The sequence below is a fragment of the Cimex lectularius genome, unplaced genomic scaffold (genome assembly GCF_000648675.2).
Source record: "Cimex lectularius strain Harlan isolate CLEC.00 unplaced genomic scaffold, Clec_2.1 scaffold82, whole genome shotgun sequence".
NCBI lineage: Eukaryota > Metazoa > Arthropoda > Insecta > Hemiptera > Cimicidae > Cimex > Cimex lectularius.
Window position 1 is genome coordinate 234,119 of NW_019392695.1, and position 22,362 is coordinate 256,480.

Genomic DNA, 22,362 nt, shown 5'->3' on the forward strand with positions numbered 1-22,362 from the left:
AATAGTTAAATATAATCTTACAGAAAATCTTATTTGGCAACCTCAGACCAACCAACCGAGCTGGCGAAATGCCGTCACGCGTCTGACAGATGCAAAACAACGAGACGACGGATCCGGATGGTTAGAAACGACCAAACATCTCCGCACACCTAAAAAATTCAGGGTGTTTATTTCTTCCTTTAGACAAGAAGTAAAATTCGTTTTTTATATTATAATCCGTAGACTCGGTGGATCCGGGTGACCTGACATGACCAAAGTGCAGAGAGTCTGCTCAATACGAACTTCAAATTAATTGTAAATCTCTCGCTGATTATTTCGTCATTTAGTCAAGAAGTAAAAACAATTTTTTCTAATTATAATCCGTTGAAATTCCTGCAGAAGGCTAAATTTGGTAGGTATGGTTTAGGTTAAATAAGACCTGGGGTAGGTTAGGAAAGATTAGATTAGGTAATGTTAAATGGTTAGGTTACAGAGAGAAGAGCTAGGTTAGGTTCCAAATTGTTAGGTTAGGTAGAAATGACCTAGGTTATGTTAGGAATAGTCTGGTTAAGTAGGGTTTGGCTAGGTTAGGTTAGGAATGGGTAGGTTTGGTAGGGTTGGCAAGGTTTGGTTAAGAATGGTTTAAGTTAGGTAAAACTAAGATTAGGTAAGGTTAGGATTGGTTTAGGTTAGGTAGGACTATGGTTAGGTTAAGTTAAAAATGGTTAGGCTAGGTAGGATTGGGCTAGGTTATGTCAGGTTAGGTAGGGTTGGGTAGAAGGTAGGTTAGGTAAGGTTGGGCTAGCTTAGGTTAATAAAGTGTGGGATAAGAAAAGTTCGGTTTACGCTAGGTAAGGTTGGCATTAAGTTTGGTTGCGATTGTTACGTTAGGTGGGTTTGGGCTAGGTTAAATTTGATTTAACTTAAGTAGGGTAGGGTTTCGAAGGAACAGCGAGACTAGGTGGACCAGGATTATCTGAGAAGACCGAACATCAGGTCCATCAACCCACACACCTTTTAAAAAAACATATATTTTGTTAGTTGAGTTTATTTTGTTTAGTAGACAAGAAGTAAAAGTGTTATTGAAATTATAATTCGTTTAAATTCCTCTTAATCTTTAATAGACCAACCTTTCCTGAGAATGGTCGGTGTATAATTAATTTACGACCCAATAACTTCAGCCCACGGACATGTGCAGACAATTTTTACTCGAACGACCCTGATTTATTGCTTATACCTATTTAATAATACGATAACGATTGAAAAAAATAAATAATAGTTTTTTAAAAGACAAACCCTAACCATGTAAGTTAAGTATCTGTTGACGAGGATTTTGGGAAAATAAACATTGTGTCTAAGCATAAAAAATTTGCATGGTTTGTAATGCGGGTGTGTGGGAGGCAGTTTACCAATTTTAGAAGAAGGCTGAGTACGCCTTGGGCAGTCCGAGGACGAACAACTTACAGAAAGATTTAAAAGCAATTAATCAAAATTCTCGGCCGTGTCACAGTTAAATGTAGTTTACCACTAGCAGAAATTTAATTATTAGCCGTCATGAGACAATTTGGGGATTTGGAGTTGCTGTAATTTGAATATAACATTTTCAACCAAACTTGACAAAAATGCAGCTTTCAAGACAAAACCGGTGCACATGAACTGCCACCATGCTTTTACGACCCAAATAAGAACGGTGGATTAGTAAGAAAATAATAAAAGAAAGTTTTAATTTAAAATGCCAGACTTGTTTACGCTAAATATTCGTTAATTCTTAAAAAAATTTACTTGGTTGTCATCGATTTCGCGTTACCGGGGAGCACACATGGGTTGGCTCAGGAGAGGTAAAGAATGGTTAGGGTCGGATTAAGTAAGATTAGATTAGGGTTAGGGTCGGGTTAATTTATGTTAGATATATAGAGCGTTACGTGGATATGTTTTTCGAGTAGATACGCATTTTTGCGTAAATTTTGCTCCTTGCCGGAATGTGCGCATGGGTTAGGTTAAGTAAAGAATAGTCAGTTTAAGTGAGATATTTTGGGACTGGAAGTATGCCGTGCAAAGCGGGTTCTGTTATTAATAGATTTATAAAAAAGGAGTAAAAACTTTGTCCAACCATTAATTTTGCAATGATTATTATATATACGTTACTAGATAAATTTAGTTTGCACCCATTTTTAGTTAGGCTGGGAATAGTTAGGTATGGTTATAGTTAGGTAAGATTCGGAACGGTTAGGTTAGGTACGGTTATAGTTAGGTAAGATTCGGAACGGTTAGGTTAGGTACGGTTGTAGTTGGGTAAGATTCGGAACGGTTAGGTTAAGTACGGTTGTAGTTGGGTAAGATTCGGAACGGTTAGGTTAAGTACGGTTGTAGTTGGGTAAGATTCGGAACGGTTAGGTTAAGTACGGTTGTAGTTGGGTAAGATTCGGAACGGTTAGGTTAAGTACGGTTGTAGTTGGGTAAGATTCGGAACGGTTAGGTTAAGTACGGTTGTAGTTGGGTAAGATTCGGAACGGTTAGGTTAAGTACGGTTGTAGTTAGGTAAGATTCGGAACGGTTAAGTTAGGTATGGTAATCTGTAGATAGGGTTTAGTTAGGCTGAGAATATTCGTATGGTTAAGTTAGGGGGGTTATAGTTATGTAGGTCAGGTTAGGCTTTAATTTGCTTTTTTACAACTATGTAATTCCATTATTAACTGATTTGTGATAAGATTTTCTTTTGAGTAAATTAAATCTATTGGCGCAAACGTTTCTAAATGTATTACGGTTCCAGCAAATTTGATATAATGTGTACGTCAAATAATGTAAAATTTAATTTTTAATTTTTTTTTCCTTGTTTCTACATTGGCAGATTTTAAGAGTGTTTTGGCCGTAATTGGTAGGTATTAAAAACCTTGGTATTTTATGACCAATTATCTTCTTATTACTTTTCATTTACTTTAGAAAAACACATAATTTAGCTTATCATTTAGTTTGAATTTATGGATTTGTTTTAGCGTGGTGAAACATTTTGAACAATTTTCTTTTCCGCGAGGGAAACGACCATTTCACCGGCGTTGTTCTGTATTCACACCACGTCGCCGTACCCCTGGGAAACTCACCACCGTTCTAACAAACGTGACAGGGACATTTTAACCACGCTGTATCGTCGCCTGTTTTTTTCTCTCTTTCGAGCACGTAATTTTCGTCGAACAGGATACATTTTCAGTGAAATTTCTCCCAAAATAGAAAACGGTTTGCATTTTTAGTGAATGATGAATGACCTGTATTTTCTATGTTCTACATGTAGACATTTCAGACCAAAGCAGTGAGAATAGACCAAACCTCACACTAATTAATAATGATTTTTCATATTATCTCGCCGTCTGAGGTTGATAACGTCTCATTCTTTTAAAAGAGGGAATAACAAATGTGCCCTGAATCAGCAGGAATCCGTATTGTCATTGAACGGTAGAGACAGCGGAACGCGGGGGAGGACGTCGCAGTGCATCTAAAAAGAAGAACGTCTATCGCAGATCTGGGAAGAGCGAGAATGACTGGGGAGGTGACGAGAAGGAAAACGGTAGGCGGATGTATTCGGGTGTATCAAATCGTCTGAAAAGGAACAACGGATAAAAGATGCCTTCGAGGCGAGTAGGCGGACCTCAGCCTCACTGATTTACAGGGATAAAAAGTCGGAGGGCAACCGTTAAATGAACATTGGAACTCCTCGGACCTCTCGGTTTTAATATTCCAGGGACGGGCGTCGAATTAATCGGTCCGTCACGTCTCAGACCGTATTTACAGTTTTTCTAAACGATGAGTGTCCTCGGTCGTAGCATTTAATAATTTACCGTATTCGATCAAAATTTCTGCGGTGGACTTTTGTTCCTAAAACAGCCTTTTCTCAAAGCATGGACTTTTACAAACATGAGAAGGACATCCGACGATCGGTCGTCCCTGGTTCACTTACTATGTCGATGTTCATTGACTGGAGAGTCGTCAATTTATTGAACCATGCCCAATTACTCACAATTGCGGTTTTGATCGTGGTCGATGTTGAGAAACAACCGCCACTTTTATGTAGAATGCACAAGGCAACTGCAATATACATCCATTCGCGGTCGCTTGGACAAAACAGTGCATCCACGGTTCGTCCTTTTTCTCTGAACTCCAAACTTGACTACTGGAATTCGGAACTTTGCTAAAACATTTTTTTCTTCCTCTGACACGCCTAATGAACTTGCAAAATGAAGAATCCGGGATATCATAAGCTTAAGTAATGCTCAAATGTTACGGTTAAGGACAGGTTAGGTTTATATTAGATATAGTTAGCGTTAGAGACGGGTTAGGTTTGGTATAGTTAGCGCTAAGATCAGAGTGAAGTTAGGGTAAAGGTTAAGAACGGGTTAGATTACGTTAGATGCAGTTAGCGTTAGTGACGGGTTAGGTGTAAGGTATAGTTAAGATTGAGGTTATGGACGAGTTAGTTTATGTTAAAAATAGTTAGCGGTGGAAATGAGTCAGGCTAGCGTTAGGATTAAAGACGGGTTAGGTTATGTTTGGTATGATTAGTGTTGGGGTTACGAATGGGTCAGGTTATGCTACGTATAGTTGGCGATAAAGACAGGTTAGGTTAGGTAAGGAAGGGCTACGGATATAGGTTGCTGTTAGTTTAAGTTGTTTTAGTCGCTAAGATTTTTGCGTATTATTACTATTCTAAAGAAAAATACATCTTTTCAGGAAAAGAGATCAATTTTTTCCCTTTTCCGATTCGCCTAAAAGTAGACAGTTACTTGTAAAGGTGTTTCTTCACGTACGTTAGATTATATATACAGAGTATGCGACATCGTTCATCCAGGGAAGACAGACCGTATTAATTCTAAACTGTCAGAAAATTGTTTGAATAACGTCCACAGGTCTCAGCCCTAATGGGATCAGTTGCATTCTATGCAAAATAAGTAGCTTAATAAATTTGAACAACTACCGTTGAAACAAGTTTACCTGATTAGTTATGGAGCAACCAGACGGACCTCTTCACTAAAAGAATCCCCTAAGGTTGTTGTTTCTGGGCTTGTTTGACATACAACTTTATAAAACGTTACACAATACAAAAATTACTTTAGACTGGGATATATTTATTTAAAAATTATGCTTGACGTTAGTGAATCAAATTGAGCGGAAATAATAAAATGTCTTGCAGTTTGAAGAGCAATCACCGAAGCGAGTCTGCGAATGTTGTTTATTCGCCACCGGGTGTTAATCGCGGCGTATGTGCAGAGGAGCGAGGTTGACGACCGTTCTTGAACACTTCGAAAGCCCCCCTGGATCGGCCAGGCGACCACGCACGCCGCCTTTCTTCCATTTGAAGATTTCAACTGTCCCGAAATAACGATTCATTTCAAGTCTGTGGTAACTTTCTTGACGAAGTGACTGTCTCTGTCCTGGGATGTTAAACACCGTGCATGACTTTTTATCCATTCGGCTTATTTTTTTATGGCAGTTTGGAATTTTACAGAACGGTTCTGATCTTAATGATGACCCTGGCTAGACTGTCAACCTCTTCGTTTTGTCCTCTGTGACCTTGACTTCCATACTGTACGTCATCCTAAGGTGATTTCGGTATTGAAGAGTTTTCCACCTTCACGTCTTATTGGATAAATAATTGACTCTATGCTAAGCCTGTCGCAAATTTAGGCAATTCAAATTCTTTCTTGGTTTGATTTTTTTATCAAAAACACTAAGCCCTATTTACCTGGCTCTAGTTTCAAGTGAATTAAAGGGTCACATTAAAAAAGTATTTAACTTCACATCATTTTAAGCTTCATAGTCAGGTTAGGAAGGGATGAAGAAAGGATTTTGGGGTTTGCTGTTCCCTGAACAGTGCAGCCTTAGGTTATCGCGTTTCCTAATCCATAACTTCAACAGTTCAATTCGCTGTATATTGTTCTCTTAAGAAGGAGGTCATTAACTGATATTTTTGCATTGAGCTTCTAGCACTAAACCTGTCATTGACTCCTGCTCTAACTATACCTAATATCACCTAAACACCCCTTAACCCCAACCCTAACTATAAATAACATATCTTGACCAGCCCATACCATTAACCTAACGCTAACCCTCATCTTACTAAATATAACCTGTCATTAACGCCATCCCTAACTATACCTAACATAACCTAACCAGTCTTTAACCTTAACCGTACCTCTAACTCTAATCCTACCTAAACTAACCTGCCATTTACCCCAACCCTAATTTTATACCTAACATAATTTGCCCAGTCTTTAACCACTACCCTCACGATACCTACATAAACTTCCTTAACCCTAATCCATATTATATCTAACGTAATGCATTCTTAACATAGCACTATCCTTAACATAACCCGTCTCTAACGCTAACCATATCTAACCTCACCTAGCCTGTCACTAATGCTAACTATGCCAAACAAAACCTAACTCATCCTTAATCCCAACCGTAACTATACCTCTAACCTAACTCTAACTATACATAACCTGCCCGTCTAGCCTTCTCTTTTCTTTTGGCAGCTTTTAAGCGTTTCGGCTTTTGCAGGATTTTCCCAGGTGGTTATTTCCACCCGTTCCGCTGGATTTAACCACACGTCCCGTTGCTTGCGCCCAGCATGGTCCACGCGGGGGACTCCAGCTGAGATGTTGGACGGTGGGTAGAAGTCCTTTCTAGTTCTTTATATTCAGCCGGTCTTTCTCTATTAAAGGTTAAAACTGTACAGTTTTGCTGCTAAATTTGCACGGCTTGTCCTAAATTGAGTTACCTCTGTAAAGCGGGCATTACGCCGTATTTTGTCTCTAGGTCAAATGTGGTGCGTGAGTCTTCCGTACTTCCGGTCCATCAGCGGAGCCATTCTTCCATGCACTATTAATCTTATGTTGATTCTTCAACAACTGTCTATTTTCGCCATAGTGCTTCTCGAGATTTTAGTTTTAGGAAAAAACTTGCCAAAATTTAAGGATCTACACAAAACATTTCAAACAATCTTTTCTTCTCTTTAAGGATATCAATATTCATGGAGCGGACGGGGATTTAAATAAACAAATCATGAAAACAAGAGTTAATCGTACTAAAAACGGTTTCTACAAAGCTGAAAATGGCCGTGAAATGTCGACGTCCCCGACGAATTAGGAAAGCACATAAAAACAAACCACGGTTGCAGTGAAAGGAGGGAAGAAATGGGCCAAAAATTCTTCCCACTCGCCCTTGGATTTCGACTGGAACTGCCTTGAACTCGCCCAACTTTTCAATTTCTCTCAAATTATGTTCGAATTTTTGTGAGAAGTAGTCCTGATCGTTCAAAATAGAAATTACTCCGCTCAATGAAGAATGCGTGACGCAATGGCCCCAGCTTTGATGACCATATTTTAAATATCGTTTCATCGTTCAAAATATTTCCCTCTATGAAAATTCCACAATGCAGATTTTCTGATGTGACGGTTTAAGTTTTATTTTATAGCCTCGTTCGGCGTCCTATCATAAAACGCCCTGGTATGCCCACTGAGACAACCCCATGTTAAATAATAACTCTGATTTAAAATTATAAAAAAAATTCGAATCTGCCGTTTGTTCAATTAAAGCGAAATGAAGATGTGAAAGAATTGATTTGACCTAGAGCATGTATGCAAAGTTAGTCCGGCTCCGTAGGCGTCACTTATCGAGGTGAAGGACTGTTCGAGTGACACTGGGTCCAGACGAAAACAAAAGTATTTTTCGATTTTTCCACTGTTATCAGCTGTGGAATATTCCAAAAAGATCCATTTAAAAAGCAGTTAAAATGCAATTATGATCCCCTCCGCTATAATAATGAGGACTCGTGGTGTATTATTCAAAACTAAGTGTAACTTTTTTAAGTGAACTCGACTGAATCATTTTGACAAACAGATTAAACGTGGCTTATGAATTGCTTCAGTGGTTGTTTATCTATGCTATCGCAGTATTTATTAAGAAATATGTCATTCGCGCCCTGCGATTCTTTCCCCTGGTTCTTCTTGGCCCCCAAATCATGCCTTCATTGACCAGTTGCTCTAAATTCGAAGGTAACAAGGGTGATTCTCCCTCCTCATTGTACAACCTACAAATCGGTTCATTGTTATATTTTTTTTCTGTACGTGTTTCCCAATTTACTGTATATGGGTCCCTTTGACGTACCACCACTATCATCTGCTCTTATCCTTGTTCACGCCGATGCATCGGTAAAAAAGGTCTCCAAATCATTTTCAGCTTCATGGATAGGATGGGATAACTCGAATACTAGGAAGATGGAGGTTTGATGTTTCTCTAAGCATTATAGCCTTGTAGGTTATCAGACTTTTCTCAGTCCCTCACATTTAAATTGACACTGTATAGTTTCCTTAAAAAGGTGGTCATTGGCTGTTTTTTCAATTCTTACCCCTGGGTCTTCATGGTAGCTAAGGTAATACCTACATTGAGCCTACCGTAGTCTACACCTTCCCTTACCTTAATTTTAACATTCACTAGTTTCGTAGTCCGCTTGACCAATTAATATCTTACAATTAATTAAGGTTTTCAGTTGAGATAAAAAAGTTAATGGCACGAGCGTGATTCGAACACACGATCTTCGGCTTGATACGCCGCTGCTCTACCACTTGAGCTATCGTGACCTCGATCCACTCGGACACCAACTTCCCATCTAAACCACACCTTTTGAATTTTTCCTTCTTTTTGCCATTTTTCAATTCAAAAGGTGTGGTTGATATTGGAAGTTGGTGTCCGAGTGGATCGAGGTCACGATAGCTCAAGTGGTAGAGCAGCGGCGTATCAAGCCGAAGATCGTGTGTTCGAATCCCGCTCGTGCCATTGACTTTTTTATCTCAACTGAAAACCTTAACTTTAACGTTAACTGAAATCCTACCCAACCTAACCCGTCATTAACCCCCCACTGGACTATATTCCACGTAACCTAACTAGTGCTTAACCTCAAATATAAGGGTAACTCTAATCCTTTGACACCTAAACCGTCATAACTAACCCGAACTGTATAACCTAACTAGTCCTTAACCTCAACCCTAGGGCTAACTCTAACCCTACCAATGTAGCTCGTCATTAACCTCATCCTAACTGTAGGTAACATGTCCTTTACCAGGCATTAATCCGAACCCTATCGGTACCTAACATAACCTATCTAGTCCTTGACCTCAACCCTAACTATGCGTAACGTATCTTCTCCAGTCCTTCACCCCAAACCTAACTATACCTAACATAAGAACCCAGTCCTTAACCTCAACAGTAACTATACGTATCCTATCTTATTCAGTTCATATCAGGAGGATGGTTGTTGTTTTCTAAGCACTACACCCTTTGACCTTTAGCTCTTTCCCTAGTCCCAATGCCCAGTTCAATTGACTCTATTCTTTGTTTACGAAGGAAGTCACTGTTTTTTCTGGTCTTCTTGGTATCCTAAGGTCATGTCGTCATTTAGCAGTTGCTTCTTGCTCGAATATTATGTGGGTTGTGATTTCTTTCTCATTATTACTTCACCGAGAAATGGGTTCGTGTTAAATAGACCAATTTTTGTACGAATTTTGTAAGGTTCCAGGTCCCGGTATATATCCCTATCACTACCCTAAGCTTTACCTTTTTTGGCAGTTCTGGCGAAAGTTCTTGAACCATATCTGGCACCTGTAGGGTTCGTCCACTTCTCTTTAGGGAGGTTTATCATACCCCCAAAGGACTGATAGTGCATTAAAAAAAACACGGCCGGTTCATTCACGAGCAAGCCATCAGATCGTATGATTTTGTTTACCGAAATCATGTAATGATAAATTTTGCCAGTCCGCCGGTTTGATTAACACCGTTCAATTCCTTCATTTGAAGATACCGTTACCCAGTGTGCGCAGGCGAGTAAACAAAACCAAATTGGCGACAAGGTCCTTGAAAAAGAAGGACCATTTCCTCCTTCGGACCACCACCCCACCTTGGATAAGGTATAAAACGGTGGGCAAGACTTTTCCCGATGGAAACCAAGGAGTGCCACGGCCACTCGCACAGTTGGCCGATCGCCATTCCAATCCGGTAATTATCTACGATGAAAATCACATCAATTACCACTATGATAAGTCACCAAGTTATAAAAAGTCAGCAGAAAGAATAAATCGATAAAGCCAGGCATTCAAGCCGGCGTGTTGTTTTCTAGACCCCGGGGATATCGTTTAGTTTATATTATTTACCGCAACCTATTTGATTCACGGAGATTGGACCCTCGACATTTCAAAAAGTTTATCGTCGAGTGAATGCCTCATCGCCTACACAACTGCGAGATCACGCCCGAGAATCACATTCACTTTTGGAAATTCTTCGCACGCGGGACGGTGTCGTATTTTCTCATTCGGCCTTGTTGATGTATACGATATTTTATCCAGCCCGGAAATCCCATTTTGGATCTTAAAAACCGAGTTGTAACCGTTTCTCAACTGCGGACTCGTTTTTTCGCCGGCCACGATTTTAAGATTTAACCGTTTCCAATCTCCTTCTCTTTTACGAAATAGTCATAAAAGCATGCTCTTTTTTGTGTTATGATAACGGTCCGATGCAATAGGCGAGAGGTGAAAAAATCCCCGAGACAATTATATAAACACGTTGAACTTTTGTACTCGATTCATAGTCAGTGGTTAAACAAGGGTACATTTTGTGATCTAGGTCGAAAAATAATATAAAAACCTGCCCGATTTATTAAATTCATTCATTATTACATTTATTCTACCAAAATGGGGATAAAATGTGTAGGCTCAACACTGTTTGATAAGGTAATGGAGCTTTCCCTCAAATTTCGATGGTAAAACGGTTTAAAAAAAAAAATTTCAAACTTACATTGCAAGTAAACCCCGCTTGACAGGGCTAAATACACTGACAGGCTAAAAATTCCACCCACTTGTAATAACTTGATTTGTATCTATGTTTATATATTAATTAATTATTAACGTTTAATAATTGAGTCTAAACAAGTAAAAAAAATGTAAATTGCTAAGGTAGATGAAAATTTTTAAAAAAGACGGACAGATAAAATTTGTTTATTAGTTTTTTAATTAACATTTCAATACCGTGTATTTCCTCGTCTTCATCTCAAACATCTCAATGACGCCTCGGCACACTTTCTACCAGTCTGGAAATGTCTCTTTGCTGGAGGTCAGCCTATTCTTCAGGAAGAGTCCTTTCAAGATCCTGGACCGTATCAGGAAGTGATGGACGTGCTCTTATTCGTCTTTTGAGGTTATCCCATAAATGTTCGATGAGGTTCAAGTCTGGAGAACGGGCTGGCCAGGCTAAGACTGATGTTATGTTGTTGAAGGTAGTTATGTACTTTGCGAGGGACACGTGGACGGGCATTATCGTGTATTACAATAGTGCTGATTTCATTGATGATAAGCAACGCATGATGTTCCAAAATTTCATCAACATAGCTAGTGGCCGTCAAAGATTTTCCACGAACAACAACCAACTCCGTGCGACTCTCCATTGAAATTCCCGCCCACACCGTCACTTAGCTACGAAGAAATGGTTGGCTCTGGGAAAAATTACAGGCTTCGTACCTTTCATTTCGCCTTCTTCACACTCTTTCACGCCCATCTGGAGATCGTAGAACAAATCTACACTCATCTGTAAAAAGTACAGCAGACCAATCGTCCAAAGACCAATGGCTATGTTCTTCAGCAAATGGGAGTCATGCACCTCCATGTGTTCTGGTCAATTTTGGTCCTATTACTGGGCGTCCGTACTGATTTAATCTTCTTCGAGCAGTGCGTTCAGAAATTTGGACAGCTCGAACTTCCTGGAGCTGATGAATCTCTTTAACAAGAGTGAGGTGCCGGTTTCGCAAAATTATCAAAGTAAAAAAACGGTCATCCTGTGGTTCTCTTACCCTAGGGCTTCCATAACCGGGCCTTCTATGGTAGGACACAGTTTCTCGAAAACGTCTAACCTCGCAGTGTTTCGTCGGCAACTCCGATGGCCATAGCCGCATACCTGATGGAACGTCCATCTCAATAAGAGCCAAAGAACACCCAACATCCTCAGCACTTAAGTTTAAAAAATTGAAATTAAGTAAACAAAGATGAAAACTAAACCGTTTATTGCTTCCGAATTCAAATGAGACTGAATAAACATTGAAAAATCCTTTATTCTTGTTTTGGATTAAGGATTAAGTGTGTTTACCTCTAATTGATATTCCCAATTTAAAACATGGCATAAACAAATATTTATTGGTAAAAACAATGAGACAAATTAACTGCAGAATTTTATTATATTTCATTTATCGATAAAATAAATAAAAAATCAATTGGGTGTAATTTTTAGCCTGTCAGTGTATAATTGATTTTGTATCTCTAGTTGTCTGAACCTAGGACAATTTAAATTGTGGAATTTACATAAGGAAAAGACGTTTAGCGTTTTTTGAGTTTACATAGTAGCTGGCTACATTCTATCTATGGGAAATAAATGTTGTATTATTTAAATGTAGGCCAGATAGGCAAAAAAAGCCGACGTGGGAGAACATTTAATCGCATCGAGCGTATTTGTACCGGATGGAAACCACATGTCCGTCTCGTTTTCTCGGCTGATCCTCGTTTATCGACCGCAGGATTGTCTAATAAGACAGGAAACATGCCAGACCGAATCGGCACTTTATGCCTCATGTCGAAAATTAACGAATGACAAATTGGCCAGTTCGAACTGACGTTGAGCGCAATGAATTACGTGTTCTCACCTGTGTTCACGGTACGTAACAAACATTAATTGTTTGATCCATATCTAATGGGGGCCGTACGAAGGTTTTCATTTTCTGTTCTACCTTCACGCTTAGGAACAAACTGAACGTTTTCCCATCTGATAAATATAAAAGACATAAACGGTTTTACGTTTAAATCGCCTCTTAAACGACACGGGCGAAGTTGATTCACGACCTCTCCAGACAAAAAAGCGCGTTATTGAATCTTTCGAACAGTCGACTTGAAACGAACCATAAAACCATAACGACCTTTTACTTTACTAGGTTGTCACAAGAGTCGAGATCCCCTACCGTAATATTATCGACCCTGTGGAATAAGAAAATCCTCTATTCTCCATTGCCCGTTTAAAGTAAACTCTTACTTTACCAACAGGTCCTTGTGCCTATTGACTCATGACATCCATCCATGGTGCTGTGCCAACAAGACCGTGTAGCAAGGCTATGTAGATGTCGAACATTTCGATAGAGACTGGCACCTTGGTTTCCTCTGGACCCTCATGGCATCTACATACTTCCTCATCTTTAAGTATCTGGCCGAAAGGTTCTTTAAAGTATTGGTCGGATCATCTTACTATACTTTGTACTACTGTACTCAAACTGCTGATATCCCTTCCCACCTGGATGCTATGGACGATAACCCTATCATCCTTAATGCAGGAAAAATTTTATGTGACCTCACGCGTTCTTAACTAATCATTTTTAATCTAGCCAACCTAACCCTAACCATACCCAGCCAAACCTTTCTGGTCCTGCACCGTACATAACTTAGCCTAACCAATCCTTAGACCTGACCTTACCTGCCCATTCCGACACTATGGATGATGACTGTATTGTTTGTAATGTACTTCAATGTAATGGACATAAAGTATCTTACTCCGACGTTTTTGTTAAAATATGAAAACATTTATGTAAGCTAACGCGTTCCCAACCCTAACCCTACCGACCCCTAAATGTACATAACTTAGCCTAACCAGTCCTTAGTCTTGACCTAACCCTTACCTGCCCATTCCGACGTCCCTACCATCTTGTACAACTTTGACGTTTATGTTCAAACAAGAAAAAATTTATGTAACCTAACGCGTCCCAAACCATAATCATTCCTAACCTAGCCATTCCAATCCTAAACCCTAACCCTAACTCGTCCCTAATCTAGCCTAACGATTCGTAACCTATCCTAATCCATCTATACTAAATCCCCGACCATGAATTTCAATTTCGGGATCATTCCACTGTTTAACAGTGCCATCGTGTTGTGGACTTCATTGCGTCATCCTTTGAGAAGAAATAATGCTGCTCGGGGGTCTACCTCAATGTTTCTGGTCGTTATAGCTAACCGAACCCTTCGCCCCTATTCCCTTGAACTACAAAAAAATGGCAAATTGAATTAAAAAACTAAAACATCCCAAAGCATATGCTTAGCTTTGCTTTCCTGTCTATTATAACCGCCAAACCCTTCCTACAAAAAGTCGTACTCCGCCATCGTGGGCGACTTTACTCTAGACATGCTACTCACCTGGAATCGTGCTCAAAAAGACAAATCTTTCAAACAATACAGATGATTTAAAAAAATTCTGCTAAATATTATCTTCTCCCTACGTCACATTACTTTTCATCCATATAACCTCACCGCCTCCTACAAAAAGGTCATCCGCCATCTTGGGCTATCTCTAGACAAGCGTCTAACCTGGAATCCTCCTGAAAAGCACAGAATTGAATAAAACATTAGTTATTACTAAAAACCTACAAGACTACATATCTAAACTCTCTCTCTTCATTAATGTAATCATATACAAATCAATGGACATAGCCATAGAACCATGGGGCTCAACCAAACCTTCCTAAGTCCTTCAAAATTCTTTTATGAAAGAACTTGCAAGACGCTCACGTACAATTTTCTATGTAGCTTATTGCTCAGATTATTTCTCAGATTAAAAAAAAAATTTAAAAGGGTTCTGTAATCAGGTCTGGTAAACTCATTTAGTCCTGGATGTGGCAATTTTTAATGTCACAAGCTATAAACAAGTTCATCTTGTCTAAACCCATAGAGATTTTATTGATTGTAAAACTTTTATTACCAATCCATTGAATTATTTATAAAATGTATCTTGCATCGATAAATAAGCCTTACAGGTTTTAAAAAAAAAGTCTTTTAACAACTTTGTCGTTCAGGAATAAAGGAAAACCGTCTTATGATTTATTTATTGTATTTGACGACTTATCCATGAGGGCGTTTGAGAATATGGTCAGTTGACTGTTTTTTTTAAGTCACGAGACAACGGAATGTATGATGATGGCGTTATCTGAGTAAACAAGGACACACCTGAAACGCGACCTTGAAAATCTTTTTGCCTTTTATTAAAAGGAACTTTCGCCGCATTTAATATTCTATAAGTTTTTTTTCTTCTATTTGAACCGTTACAAGACCGCAGTAAAAGGGAGCTCAAGTTGGGATGGATTAAGAATTGAGTTCTTTTGGGGTTGACTGTTTGTATATCTACGTCTGGATAGACCTGGTTCTTAAGAGGTTCGTGGGTAATAGATAAAAAAACAACCACTTCCCAATTTCGAGCTTTAAGGATCCACACGGGCGCTAAGTCTGTTTTCAAGTATCATTTAGGGCTTGACTGGCATCGTCCGTCCACTTTTCAACGAACACCAATCGGGATTTTGTCCATCTCGCCCACAGTTGTAATCATATTTTCATATTGAGGAAATTTACGGCGAACGGATATAAAAACTTGAACGTAATAAGCGAGCATAAAAATAAAGAAGAAAGGGACTTACGAATGGTATCAAACTTTGGTTAAATTTAAGACCAATCTGACATCTTCTTTCTCTCTCTTCCTCTCACCCCTCTCTCTCTCACTCTCTCTCCCCCCCTCTCTCTCTCTCGCTCTCTCTCTCTCTCTCTCTCTCGCTCTCTCTCTCTCTCTACCTCGTATCCCTGTTTTCTGAATTTTCAACCCTTTTCCTATTTCTCTCTATCTACCTATGTTCCTATCTATCCATCGATCTATTTATCTATCCTACTATCTTGGTATCTTTCCTTTTATCTTCGTTTTTTCNTCTCTCTCTCTCTCTCTCTCTCTCTCTCTCTCTCTCTCTCTCTCTCTCTCTCTCTCTCTCTCTCTCTCCCTCCCTCTCCTTTCCTCCCTCACTCCATATATTTATTTTTCTTCTTCATGTGCCGTACTCATCTCTCCTACTTCTCTCTTACTTTCTCTTTCTTTTTTCTCTCTTTCTCCCTTATCGAGCGTATCTCATCTCTATCTGTCTCTCCAAATATTTCTCTCTCTCTCTCTCTCTCCTAGTCTACTAGTCACTCTCTGTTTACCAACATATCACTGTTTCTCTTTCCTTCCCTCCCTTTTTATCTCGCTCTTTGCAAAAAAAATTAATTAAAAAATAATAAGAATATAAATTCGGCAAATCACTTGGGGTGATAACAAAAGGTATGACAGGACTAGAAAACTGATCTTCTTGCGTGGAATTTCAATTTCGTTTGAAAGTTTTCAGTTAAGAACTAAGATATTTCATGTCCAGATTTGCAAAGCACTTTTCATTAACACCTCACTATCTCAGATCCGCTTATCAGTTGTATGTTTTTCTGTTGGTTTGGCAATTTGTTTTGTTGACCTCTTCCTGTTTTGAGAACAAAAAGTATAATGCATAAAGTATTTTCTGATTTCGAGAGTACCGTTAATAATTTATCAGAGGTATTTGTTTTCTTCAATAGGTCGGTTGTTTCTAATAGACATGATCAACGGTATTACATGAATCCGGTTGCAAGCTGACCTTCCGGTCTCATTTTTTTCTTATTCATCTGTCTTTTCACTTTTCATACCTTTACCTATGATTTTTCGTGTTATTCACTATTGAAGGCCGATGATGTATGTATAATTTGTTGAGGTAACAACCCTGATGATTCATTCGTATCTTTTTAATTGCAGGTGAAGACGAGGACAGTCGCCGGAGGCATTGTTGCACTTCCCCGTCCTTGAGGTAAGGCTCTTTTCAAAAACGAACCATTTCATCGCTCTGGTATGCGTGTCATTATTAATCAAAATGTCGATAATATATGACCCAAGACAATTTTTTTTCCCAGTTTGAAATTTGTTCGAAGTGTCGTGAATGGTCCATCTGTTAATCCACCTCAATTTTTAGAACCCCACGGTTTTAAGAACGACACGTGTCTATCGACCGAACGATGATTAATTACTATTCACCGGAAGTGCAGTCCCGTTTATGTCCCAGTCTCAGAACGACGACCTAATTATAAAGTTTTAACCTCTGCCGAATTTAAAGCGAGTTTTTTTTTTCGACATGGACACTTCTTATCAAATTTAGGACTCCTGCTGCTCCGACAACCATGGAAAGGGTAAATCAATAAAATCTCGCCTAAACTCACATCAGGCCTGATGCAAACAAAACTGGGGGAAAGATCGGCCAATTGGACAGAAAGTTACTGACGACTAAGGTTGAGTTAGGTTAATAAGGGTTATCTACTCAGGCGGCACTAAAGGCGACCTCATCGGATGTAAAATCCAATGCTGTTTCGGAGTGCATAAAAGATTGTTAGTCATTAGGTTAAACCATAAAGAAGAGGCGGGTTAAGTTAGGTAAGGTTATTTCCGGACATAAGCACTAAAGGCTACCGCACCGTCGGTAGTAAACACTGCAGTTGGATCGCCAAAAAGTTTGTAAATGGAGCACCAAAACCAAAAATAAGTTATGAGTATTTTGTTGATGTATTAGAAGTAAAGTGCTGTGACCTCACCCTACGAAGGAAGGGGAAAAGTTATAATTGATTTAATATAGGGTGAAGGTGTTTTCTGCTGAAGAATACACACGGAAGGCTTTAACAAAGTGGTGTGATTTGATAAAAGCCTTAAGCATAACGATCAGCTCTTAACAAACGTGGAGATTGCGACATACACCAATATTGGTCGATTTTTTGCGTGACCATTTTCGCGTTACCCGGGTGTTGGTTAAATTTAGGGACGGGTAAGGTTAGGTTAAGTTGGGTTATCTACTCGGACAGCCAGGTGGCGCAACTGTATCGTAGGTAATAAAAATCATAGTTGAGGTTATAATAAATTGATATAATAGTTTAGAGGTAGGGTGAAGGTTATTTTTTTGGAGTTGCTTTTTTTAAACCATCGTTCAAGGGAATATAAATGTCTATATAGTCTAGTAAGTTATAAAGTAGTCGGAGGTTAAGCATAGTGGTGTCGGGGGGGGGGGAAGACAAGGGCTAGTGTATATAAAGTTAGGCTAGGGATGGGTCAGGTTCGGTTAGGTTTGGTTAGGTAGGGCTATCTACTAGAACAGCGAGGCCGAACTAAAGACAACTACATCGTCTGTAGTAACGTCCAAAGCCGTTGGTAGCCGAAATAGCACGAAATGTTTTTGCTGGCATGAATTGGGTTAAGTTAGGTTAGGGATGGTTAGGTTAAGTAGGGTTAGGGTTACGAACAGGTCACGTTAAATAAATGTTTTTTCTTTGTACATGAACTTCTGATCTTTTATCTCAACTTAAAGTTAAACAAATCATTTAATTTAAAATCCAGTGAGCTTACAGAAACGATCAGATTTCAAATTACATTCTGAAAATTATAAGTTGGAAATTTCGATTTATATTTTTTAGATCTTTACAAAGATAACATTTAATTTACGAACATCGCAATATTCCATTATACGCGGTGTGTAATAAAATGTAATGGTTTGTTACCCTAGGGTTGAATAGATTGAGTTCATTTCCGTAAATAGACTAATTAAAGAAAAATTGCTTTCTGGACGTGTCTGATCATTTTTCTGCTCGAGAGCGCGCGCAATCACCACCATGAACTTAAATATTATAAATCGCCTATAAAACAATACTGTCTTTTATTTTGTACTGTCATGTTTATTCGATCAGGAAGTCTCTCTTTTTTGCTTAAATTGTCATACCGGTCGATTTTTCCGTGTCGCCCGCATCAGGTGGAAAATACGCCGGACCTTGACACGGTCGACTTTCAGCTGAGCGCGACAACGGTCTGAAAGATTACCAAGCGTTTCCGTCTTGGGAACGGATTATTTGGGCGGGAGTCGAACCAATTTTGACATTTCGAATCTCTTTGATCGCCCGACAGCCGAAACTACATCCGGAGGAAACCTGGCGCTGTAGTGGATTAAAAAAAGGAGTTTTCGATTTTCCTTTAATACTTCCTGGGACAGATTGAGCGAATTTAGGAACTTTGGGAAGAAAGTGTTAGAATAAACCAGGGAACACTGACACTCAAGAAATATTAAGGGGAGAAGTCTCGAGGTTTAGGGCAAGGTCTTACAGAAAAGAAAATTTAGGCAAAACTTGGGCAGTTGGACTAGGAAGGATCGAAAACAGGATGTTGAACTTTTGGACATGGGATCGGATCACCTTAGACAAAAGAAATGTTGACATAACGATGTAGATAGTGAGGTTAGTTAATTAGTTTTGACAATTCGCCTAAGGAATTTGAATTAAAATTAGATGCTTCGAAAACTCAAGGTGTTTTTGGAAGTCGCTTAATAAAAGACAAAACTGCAACCATCCATGATGGAATGTGTAGGAAAATCACCACTATTAGTATGATGAGACTAAGAATACTCCCTTGCGGGACGCTGTTTTGCATCAGTCTGATATCTGCGTACTCGTTGCAGGACAGATAGGAATCATCATATGCTTGGGAGACGGACCCTCTGAAACCCCTGAGCTACAACCACTCAAGCCACTTCGTCCTCTGGAGCGGAGGAAATGGTGTCAACAAATCTGAATTTTTGATTGTAAAAGCTTGCCGAATGGTTTTATATCATTTTAGGACATCAAAGGATGAAGGGTTATGGGTCTGCAGGAGGATGATATATGGCTGGAAGGTTGGTGAGCTTTTTCCATCAGAATTTATGTGTACCTAGGATGACGTATATTGCTGTTAAATAAACTATGGCCTTCTAAGGAACGTTTAGAAATATAGTTGCGGTTAATGTTAGGTTATATTGTTTATAAGGTTACTTAACTAAGTGCCAGACACTATCAAAATCCTAGGCCCCATCCAAGGACCTAAGAAACCTCTTTTCCTCTAGAGCCAAGGAAATGGTATCAACAACTCTGAAACTTGTCGAATGGTTTTAGACGATTGTAGGGCATCACAAGAAGAAAAGTTTCGGACCTGCAAGAGGATATTTGGTTGGGACGTTGGTGAGCTTTTCCCATCAGAGTTGAAGTGTACCTAGGATGGCATTTATGGTTGTTAAATAAACTATGCTCTTCAGGGAAAGGTTTCGAAGTATAGCTAAGGTTGTTAGAAGGGAGGTTTTGTATGAGGTGCTTAACGAGTTGTCAAACCGTAGGTTACTTCATTAATTAGACACTATTAAAGCTTGTGTAAAAATAAATTTTCTTTGCTATGGCTATAAGCACAGTCAGAATACCTTATTTACTTTCATGAGGTGATAAAGATTTGACACAATGCGACCAAACAGCAAATGAGTAGCAGAGAGGTTATATAAGGGAATGACATTCCTTATTTAACTTGTCTCTGTACCTTACACGCCCAGATATTTTCCTTTAATCCCTCTCGTTTGAATGTAGTGAAAAAACGTGTTTCTACCGCCGTTTCTACGTCACGTTTCGCTTTTTCTTTTCCTTTGGAATTGTGCAATGTGACTTTATCGTCAATAATTGTTTGCTTTCGACATCCGTACAATGACACCCGAAGCTTTTCGCCTGCGTTGCATTTCGTTTTTCATTAAACAAAGGATTATGTGGGTCAATATTGTCACCTAGTACCGACGGATGATTAATTTCGTTTTTCACAGATGAGGTGGGTTAATAACATTCGAGGAGACAAAACAGAATAAGCCATCCGTGGCTACAAATAATTGATGGATCCAGCTCTTCGCAGTTCCATCTGGCTCGTGGAGAAGGTTACTCAAGAGGGAGAACAACAAAGAATGCGACCTTCCGAACTGATCGCCTTTAATTGCATCCCGTCCATTGCTATTCGCTATTTCTACTCAAAACCTACAGGAACTAACATCTCAAAACATCAACTTGACCCGGCTTAATTATTCAATCCACTATTTTGGGCGTAATGTGCATTGACGCGAATTTCACCAAACTTTCGACAGGTAACCGGAATAGTGTGTTAATATGGTTTGAATAACCCTGATGGATATAGGTCAAGGCTCTTTTGTCTACAGACAGATAAATATTGTGAATTGCAAATTAGTGCGTTGACACTGAAAGATATCTGCTTTCTACTTTTTTTATTTATTCTTTTACGAGGTTATATGAACCCTCGTGATTTCGGTGTTTTTGACAAAAAAGCCCATTTGTGAGCACGTCGGGTTCTAATGCAGGACCGCTGGATTCGAACCCGGGACCTTACAGCAGGGTAATTAATAATTACAAAAATAAAGTATAATGAATAAATAAAATTTAAAAACTAACAACAATGAGTATTGAAAACGAAATTTTTAAATTTTTATTTATTTATCCTATGTCTATTTTTGCACACGCAAGTAAAATAGGTAAGGTAATTTAGACGATCGTTTCCTAAACATTTCATTATTGACACTGGATGTGGGCTCGAAATCCGGATCGTTGCAAAACAACTTACTATGAGTAGGAACTATCTTTTTAAAAAGGATTAAATACTGAAGCTGTCTAGATGCTGAAACCGACATCCGCCTCCAGCTACCAAAAATTAAATCCAACATATCCAATTGTGCCTCAACCTCACTCTTCTCATTAATTCTTTAATAAAAGTTAATTATGTCAATATAACGTTTGTTATCTTAGTGATATCCCCTCCATGACCAAATTAGGAATGGACTGACTAATTATTAAAACTTTAATTTACTACATACTATAACTATCAAATTTAAGAGGGGTCCGCCCTGGATTTTGTTCCGTGACAGTGGTCCGCCGGCTAAAAAATTTGGAAAGCTCTGCCTTACAGCGATGAGCGCCGAGTCAACGCCTCATCGTTGCGGCCACGGACGCTCCCCAACCATTATACTAAATCCAAGGCTGACTAGTCTTACTAGTATACTGCTACCCTGTCTTACACTAAAAGATGAATATCTCGGCGTCAAGGACTCTCCTTTATTACCTAATTTTGACACTTGATCTACCCACCTGCCATAATTAAGGTACTTAGGCGAAGCACTATAAAGTACTTACTAGATCAAACTGTCCTAACGTAACAGTTATTGTTAACTAGATTATTTCGGGGACCGCGGTAGCCGAGTGGTTAGCATGAGAGACTCTCACGCCGCGGTCGTGGGTTCGATTCCCAAAAAAAAAACTAGATTATTATACCGTCTTTCACTGTACATCAACAACAAAGAGCTACCGATTTCCACTCAAGTCAGATACTTAGGACCTAGAGGTGGAAGCCCCAAACAGGACTTAAGACAAACCGTGGACCATTATAAAGAATTTTAGGACCGAGAACTGTGGGTTCATGCAATATCCAGCGAATCCAAGCAAAAGTCTTAAAACGAATTAGCTCCTTACTATGTCACTAGGCTCCCTGTACATATAATCTCAACATTACTTTTGTCTGAGGTGAACAATCTGGCGTCGAAAGGTTCCACACCAACCTTTAACCCAT

The 22,362-nt window shown here is 39.1% G+C and overlaps 1 protein-coding gene across 3 annotated transcripts in view; it reads left to right on the forward strand.

Moving 5' to 3' along the window:
- LOC106664108 overlaps positions 1-22,362 on the forward strand; it is a 126,639-nt gene that overhangs the window by 51,704 nt on the left and 52,573 nt on the right. For all 3 annotated transcript variants that reach the window (XR_001340136.2, XM_014389529.2, XM_014389528.2), the window contains exon 2: positions 16,678-16,729. The gene's annotated coding sequence lies outside the window, so the exon portion shown is untranslated. The remainder of the gene's footprint in view (positions 1-16,677; positions 16,730-22,362) is intronic.